Genomic DNA, 8,878 nt, shown 5'->3' with positions numbered 1-8,878 from the left:
CACATCCTCCATTTCTTTAAAAATGGTATTTAGAAGTATTAAACTGTATTTTGTGCTCCCTTTACACAAGAACTATTTCTTGTCAAGGAAAGATGTTATCAGATGTGATTTTCAGGAAATAATCTCTCTTTCCATCTTAAAACACCAAACTTCCTTGTTAATAGACAGTCAGTTTTTTTGTTAACAACTTTTTATCTCCCAGAAATACCAGAACTGCTTAGAATATCTATAAACAAATGATCATAGCTCCTAAAAATATTAGGATAAGTAATTTGTGTTTGCACAACAAATACACTACATCATGATGCTTAACCTGTTGCTTCTACCAAAGTAATTATAGATTCAAGAGGTGCTTTTTCAATCCAGTGGAATACATTTCCTTGTGCTTGCTCCTTTGAGTTTGCCCAAGTCAGATGAAAATATTATATATGTCTCTAATATATCATAAATAATCAGAAGTCCCCTCACTAATCAAATAACCCTGTTTCTAAAATTTTAACTTACAGGAAAAAAAGTATCTTTGAGATTCTGATAGTTATGGATTTTCCTCAGAGGTCTTTTGCCCATCTGCTGTTTAAGGCAGATGGCAGGTGAATAGAGTCCTCCTCTCACTCAGAACTGTGCCAGGAATGAGAGCGAGGGAAGGCTGCGGTTCCTGCCATATCTGCCAGCCACAGACTTTTGCTGCAGAAAGCCCTATCAGATATACAGGGTGATCTAGAAGCAGTAAAGTTAATAGTGGCAAAGCCTACTGACTTTGGGTCACTGGCATGTGAAAGGATTCCATCAGCCCTTTCCGTATTTGCTTGTATTGCCACATGGTCATGTACAATGATTTTGGTGCCTGTTGTACCAGATTTTATTGCCATCATCTTCTCCTACGGGCAGCACAACCCACAAATCTCCTACTTTGGCTATTCCAGCATCACTCTGGGAATCTCAATGCCAGGCATGACGGTGCTACTTCAAAGCAGTGAAGATACTGGGAGATCTCTTACAAGGCATCACTAAGGGCAGTAGCGTGTACCACAGTCCACCAAAACACATGCCTGTTTTTTCCCGTGCTGGCTTGGAGAAGGAGGCACAGCAGCAGCAACACTCATCTCTCCACGTTGGCAAATCCTGTATACCCTGGTTTGTACTTAACACTGTTTTGTTTCCCTGCATGTCTTGAATAGGACTAACAAACAGAGTTTTTCCTTTAAGCTCCAGTGAACTTTACTAAGATACTCAGAAACTGCGTCAGAAGTTTTAAATAGTCTTTTTCACTGGTGGTTCTCTTGGCACCATAATTTATTGTCTTAATAGAGCCACTGACACTTTGTCAGTGATGGTTCTTGTTCTATATCACCATCAGTGCGTGTGACACATTAACTTGCAAGCAACCTAAAGGTTTTATTTGCTGTCACAGGTCTCTTTAAATATTGACCTCTTTAAACATTAAACATTATGGACAAACACCCCAGAACTGATGATGCAGAGACTGCAAGCAGAGACTGCAAAATAAATTACTGTTTAAACTGTGGAATGTGCAACATGACAGTTCAGAGCAGCTGTCAGGGCCACCTCCAGCTATCTTCTGTAAAGTGCTCTCACCAGCTGTGATACTGGTGCTAACAGTGGTTTCAGACTTATTTCAGGAAGCATTATCATCAAACAAGCATCAAACAATACTGATGAATTGATTTAATGACTCCAAGTCAACCTTTTATTGTCTCCCCTCTGTTCTGTGGAGTTACTACTTTATGAAAAATAAAATGTCATTGGTCATTTGGGCACACCAAAAATAGAAGTATATGACTCAAGAGGTTTAAAACTTCAGTAGTGGGCTAATATCTCAGCAGTTTCCTCTCCAGGTAAAAATTTGTTGGTCACATCTTTGGTTGTTGAAGTCATTTTGGCATTTGTGTCTACATTGCCTCAGTGAGTTTGCCCAGGTCCAATTCAAATTCTTTGAGTAAAACACTCTGTCTGAAGAAAAGAGTGCAAAATCTAAGCCATTACAAGCTCCTGTCTGAGTTTTCCTGCTAGATCTGTATCCTTTTCACTCACTTGAAAAATAAGAAACAGCTGTTCTTTGGCAAGCCTCAGAAGAGTGTAAACAATGCTGTAGTTATGTGCCATACACCAGTTATGTTTTACTTCAGCTCAGAAATAATCATTTTGCAAGCAAGCTTACCTTTAGTCCAGTAGGAAGACTCTCAAGACTTCACCCAAATTATGCACTTGTTGCAGGATGTACAACTGATGTTGTGTCATCAGGGCAGAATTAAAAACTTCTATGCTGGATTTTAGCTGAGACCAAGAGCACCACTTTAAAACAAATCTCCTTATTTTTTTCCCACATACCATACTACAGAGAGGTCTTGAGACATATTATCTGGATTACTTGCAGTTAAGACTAACCCAGAAGTTGTGGGGAACACCAGGAGCACCCTGGGGTGCTGCAACCACTAATGGGTTTCCTATTCACAGGTCAGAAAAGGACCAGTCTGAAGTAAAACCTATTGTAACTAGTATATTGTGGAATACTCAGTCATCAGAACCAATCTTTTTACTCTACAGATCCTTTCCTATACCCTACTTGTCAATATATGCATAGCCCAAATGATCGTCTGGTATTTGGTTACCATCCATTAGGTTTTCAACTGGAGTTTCACTTTTGGTAGGTGTTAACTAATTCATGAATAAACCAACAAAGGAAAAAAATAAAACATAAAACAAACAAAACAAACCAAAATAAATTATCTCTGGTTCAAAAGAGGAATGTCATTTCTTTCTAATGCTTTTTCTTCTGCTACTGCAAAGCGTGCAAGGGAAACACAAGATCCAGGGATTCCAGCCACAGGCAGGATTATGGCTCAGATGATTTAGGCTACTGTTACTTCATTGACTTCAGCAGACAAAATAAGTAGACATCCCAGATGAAGATCTAAACAAAAAGCGTTTTATTATAAGCACTGACCGCAAATTTGAAACTCCAGGATAGGTTTAAATGACCATAATAAGGGTACTATGCCAGGACAAATAACAAGATCCACCCAGCTATTTTCTACTCTGTATTCCAAGCCTCCGGTTTTACTGTGTTAGCAGGGACAGGCTGGAAGGATCCCTGGTGGCAAGATGAGAGCCACAAGATACAACAGGTCCATCCCACACAGCTCCTCAGAACATAAGCCAAACCCATACACTTAGGCTTCCTTTTGGGTGCAAGTTGTTTCAGTACATATCCCTCCAGCTATTCACATCAATACATTCTCAGCTCGGGCAATATTTAGAAATTATTTCTGTCTCAGAATTTTATATTTGGTTCCTCCTGTTTGAGCAATTTTGCATTAATATGCTTTAAATTAAGAAGATGGCTTGTACCTCATAATTTTAAGGAGTTTTCTCCCAGACTGTGTTCTAGCTAATGGTATTCCCCCCAGCAACAGCTGCAGGCTAGTTCTCCACCTAAGTATTCACATTTATATCTTGAATTTCCAGATTGTATTTCTAAATGAAGATTGATATTCTGAAAAATAATGTGTCTGGAAGAATCTGTTTCAGTTTGGGAAAGAGATCCATCCTTGGTACCTGCAGGTACTTAAGTGCCTTCACTATTCACCATTTTTCAAAGCTACTGGTGTTCCATCCATTTCCTGCATTGCCAGTGCTCATAGGTCTTGGCATGTCAGAGAATTTCTTTCTTTTTCCAGCAGCCAAAGCACTGCAGACCTTCCTACCAAGTGCACCTGGAGGCAGGCAACATGGCTGCTGTGAAGGGAATGTTGCTGAGTGTATGTAAACTGGAATTTTACTGGGGCTAGTTGAATTTTAAAATTTAAGTGAAAGGTTACAGTCAGCAGAACTGACCTTAGAGGACCTACAGATAAAAGGCAGAGTTTAATTCAGCTGTAAATCTGTGCAGAATGGCATAGCAATGGGATGACTGTCCAAAGGGGAAGTCTTGATCTAACTTAAGATAACTGCTGAAAATTATTTTCCTGAAAACATAACAGTTCTGGAACAGAATTATGTCCTTCCAAATGGCCATAATTAATGGGATTAACCAGTATGTAAAAGATGCCAGATTACTAAAATAACCCCAAAACCACAACAAAATAAACAACCCCAAATGAAGCAGTTTATCCTGTAAAAAAAGCACCTTCCCCACAAACACAGGGCCTAGGACACAAAGCCTTGAGTTTAATTTTTATGAGAGAATTTGGACTCCCAGCCATCTCTGAGCAAACTGGTATCAATGGTGCTGCTCTTAAGTCTCCTAGGTATTGGATGAGGCACTAACAATGCTCCTGCCATCTCTGGTGGAAGCTAAAATCCAAGACGAGTTGCAATGAAAGCAGCAGAAAAATCGACAGCTTTAGACAATGTGCCCTTTAATCCAAACAAGTCTGAATATCCGATTTTGCAAGTGTGATTGTGCAACCCAAGATAACTGCTCCGCTTCTGTTCCAGTGCTCTTTAGTTAGGCACCACCTGCAATGTCTTCTGCAATATGTGACACTGAGACTATCCTATACAGATTATTCTATGTATTAAGAATATTTTCTTTGTGTATGCAAGGCTATTCTGTCCCTACTGCCTCTTTTAAAAAACATTTCTGTTTCTTTGCTTCCATCACCACTACATGGACTTCACTCTGAGAGATTTTACAGTACGAGTAACAGTCTTAGTGGAGACACTCAGGGAGGACAAGCAAAACATCTCAGAAGTTACTCAGCAATTCAGGATTTTTTTTATTTTTTATTTTTTTAAATTTTTTCCTCTTTAAACCTATGAATAGTTCCAATCATCCCTGTGTTTAAAGTTACAGATATGCCTACATGACTTAACTGAACTGGGATGTTGCACAGAAAAAGACTTTGAGCCTGACTTACCTATGGCTTTCTGCTGGTGCTACCAAAGAGTCAAGGTGAGCTGTGACACCAAGTACAATCAGCATTTTAAGAAAGGAAACAATACCAACCCAAATCCTGATTGTTCCAGGTAAGGAAATCACTCAGTTTAGGGATTTATTTGGCAGAACCTAAAATAAATCAGATCTGACTAAAGATCTGGAAACCGATCAGTGTCTTGCTAATGCCTTTGAAAAGGAAACTCACTCAAGAAGAATAAAATGATAACTGCAAATGCTTCATGAATGGGAATAAAAATGCAGCCATCCAACTCAGGCAGCTAAGAAATGGTTTTCTAAGGCATACAGCTGCCCTGTAGGGCAGCCCGATGGACCAATGTCAGAACACAAGCTTTCCTCTGCCTGACAAAGAGCCTTCAATTTTAAAGAGTTTATATGGCCAGCTTTCTATCTGCGAAAGGCTGTTGAAGAATTTCAGTTTTGTTTTTCACACACTGTCAAAAGATGTTTTGTTTTGTCTTGTGTGCTTTCAAAGTCACAACTGGAATATTTACAAAGGCACTATTCATGTCAGTATTCAACTGTTGATTGACAGCTCTTCTTCTGCATGCTGGTGAAAGCTTTCTGGTTTGCAGCTTTGGCTGGAAGGAGCCAAAGTGAAACTGAACACCTTTTCCTCAATCCCAAATATCTGCAAATCTAAAGGGCCTTTTGTTGAAAGAGTACTGAGTTTCAGAAAGCCAAGCAAGAAAGGAAAGTAATATTTTTTTTTTTTTCAGTTCTTTCCTTGTGCTTATTGCTACAGAGTCCAACTCTGACCCCTGAACTCAGGGTAGATATTTCTACCATCCTCATCAGAATACCATCTGACAAGAGGCTGTTAGCTTCTATCAGGTGTTTTGTTCCCTCCCATATCAGTTCAATTAAAATGACAAAGTTAAAAATGCTGGCTGTTCTTATGTCTAAAATATCTATGACAGAAAAAAAAAAAAAAGTTCAGGAAATAGACCTTGTTAAATAATGAGACCTTGTGTTCTGTTCATGTTCCTGGAAACTTTGCCTTTTCAAGGCATGTGTTAAAAACTGAAGAAGGAGGCATATAGTTTTGGCTTCATATCTTTTGATAAGAAGTGATTTTAATGTTTTAAAGCAGTATTTACACGCAATTGTCTGCTAAAAGAAATTTATCACAATTTCCATAAAACAGCTGCCACTTTTACCTTTTTGTGATATTTTGAGCTTTCATTTTTAAACCTCCCCTTTTCAAACACTCAGCTGAGTATTGCAAGACAAACATGTTTGACTTTGTCTTCCAGATATATGGAAACAACTTGGTATTTGCATGGGCCAAGTTACTTAGAAAGGTTTCCATTTGAGAGGTTGACTTTTTGAATACTCATACAGTAATTGAGACAGAATCAGCCCTAATATTCTACAGTATAAGAACATACGAAGAATAAAGGGTCTACATCTACATTAACATTTGAAAGGTCTCTCTGGTATGACAACAATTCATACAATTCAATGTTTCAGACTATTCTGACACATCAAAGAAATGTGAAATAATTAAATCAACAGAAATATCCAGGTGATTATTTTTAAAACGAGAGAAAGAATGTAAAAAGAAAAGCTGCAAAAAGAAAATAGCAAGCTATTAATGAATACACATTTCCTGTGCAGCATTTGGACAAAAATTTATATGAGATTTTGTTCTCTGGGTGCCAAATACTTTTGCCAGACTCCTAAGTGTGTAACTCTTGAAAGAGAATCAATTTTGTTTCCCAAATTTTTGCCTGTTCAGGTATTCTTCCATTATGTCACACAGAACAGACTTTCTTGCTCTTCACATTCTTTTGAACTTCAAAACACAGTAGAGAGAAGATGGCTGTGGCAGTCAGGCAGAGGAGACTTATGTCAGGTTTTTACACAGTCTGTCCTAATGAAGGAAGTGTTTTTCTTCCATTACTTTAGTAAAGCTGTTTGTGTCAACAGTCAGTGAGTCTATGAATCACTCTGCAACCTCACCATCAAGCTTTCATTTGAAACTGGTATTTTATATTGTTCTATCAGCCTTTTATCATGCCCTTAAAGACTATATTTTTCCAATTATTGATATCAGTCTTGAAGAAAATCAATGGCCATTTGCAGAGACCTTACGGACAAGATTTTGGGAGCAAAATGGTAGAACAGAATACAGCTAAATAACAGTTTTGCCTTCCACTTTTAAACTTTTTCTTATATGAAGTTAAAATGGCACATTTTATAAAGGAGAACTGTTTAAAATGCTTTCAGAAGAAAATCAGAAAATACATCCTGCCAAAATAAAATTAGTACTTTGCCTGAAGCTATCCAGCCATCACTTTGGTAAGGCTTATGTATGTATATGAAATATCTTAAGACTTAAAAAAAAAAAAGCAACCCCATAAAACTTCTTAAGAATTCAGAAAGGTAATTCTTTTCCTACATATATATAAATGGAAGCCTCGTCCAGCTCTACCTTCTTAAATTAATATTGCCTTAAAATCCTTTCGTCCTACTTTATATGCTTCTAAGCCTTGTACATACATATCTAAATACTTAGAGGTGCGTATAGGCATCAACAATTTTTTAAAATTCAATTTTGCCTAAGGTTTTTTGAAATTCAGCCTATTACAAAACTTGACTCCCAGGTTGCTGCAGGAAAGGACCACTCTAACATCAGAAGCATGCTGCCAAATTCAGTACAAGAGACTTAAAAGTCATAGTAAAGTGCACAAAATAGCTTCAGAAATGCATGCCAGTTTTATCAACATAACGTGGGCTCTAGTCACAAACAGAGCTTTTTAAATAGACCTATTCTATGGTGTATTCACACTAGCAATAGCTGTGGTCAGGTGTGCGAGGCTATGTTAGAACTTAATCTAAGCCCCCATTTTTGCCAATGAAATTGATTCTCCTCTTCCCTGGGTCTGTCCAAGTTCTGCTTCTAGAACTATCTAAAAGTTCGACCCAGGTAATCCTTCTGGACAGCTTTTTTTCATGTGCATTATGGGAGACACAGATGCACTACATGTAGGCATAGACCACCAGCTGATCTGAACTTCTTTGATTTGTTATTATGTGTATTTATACTCTGCTGTGCATAATGTTAAATATTAGCCCAAGGATCAAAACACAGTGGAAAAATACTCCAGTGCCTCATCCAGGAACAGTGAGTGCAGTTCCTCAGAACATTGCAACCTCGTAGCTTTGAGCAAACCACTCTCTTTGCCTAAGGTTTTTGTCTCAAGAACTCTGTAGTAATACTTCCTCTCCTCTAAAAACTTTTCCTGTTTTTATCTTCAGACACTGTAAGCTCCTGATGTAGGAAAATCTTGCTGTGTCTTTGACTGGAACCAGAATGAGGAAACTCTGTCTCACCTTCAACTTCTTGTGAACTTTGTTGGAATGACACTAAAGTAAATGCTAAAAATTTTGGCCTGTTCTCTTGAGGCCATTCAAGCTAACATTACTTTTGGCTACTTTCAGCTTTTTCTCATTGTGTAAGATGGTAGTTTAAAATATGTTATTGCTAAATTAGTTTAACAGTTGCTGTATAAACATAGCTAGTTACTGTCTAAACAGCTGAAACACCAATTTTGAAGAAGTGCCTGCCTAGGGGGGAGTTTCCAGTAAAAACTGACATAATACTTCGGCTTGTGAAACAGAAAGACAGAGTCACCTGTGTCATCCTTGGGCTACACTGCAATGACATATCTTTGTGTCAGCAGGGCAATGTGACCTGTCCTCTTCGTTGATGCAAAAGTACTGGCAAGGCTGGAGAACTACGGCTGGAAAAGTTAGATTTGTGACTTTCACCTAGCATTGGATAATGGCAACAGGAAAGACAATTCAGACGAGCAAAATAAAAGAAAAAGAAGTTTAAAATGGACAATGTCTTTGACATACCCTCTGCATCTAGAGAAAAGCAAAAGTTAATACATGTTATGACTGAAGGCCAAATATTGAGCCTTGTCTGCATATGCTTGGCTCTCATTGTAA

The sequence above is a fragment of the Merops nubicus genome, unplaced genomic scaffold (genome assembly GCF_000691845.1).
Source record: "Merops nubicus isolate BGI_N331 unplaced genomic scaffold, ASM69184v1 scaffold40266, whole genome shotgun sequence".
Taxonomy (NCBI): Eukaryota; Metazoa; Chordata; class Aves; order Coraciiformes; family Meropidae; genus Merops; species Merops nubicus.
The sequence above is the reverse complement of the archived record's forward strand: the minus strand, read 5'-3'. Positions refer to the sequence as shown.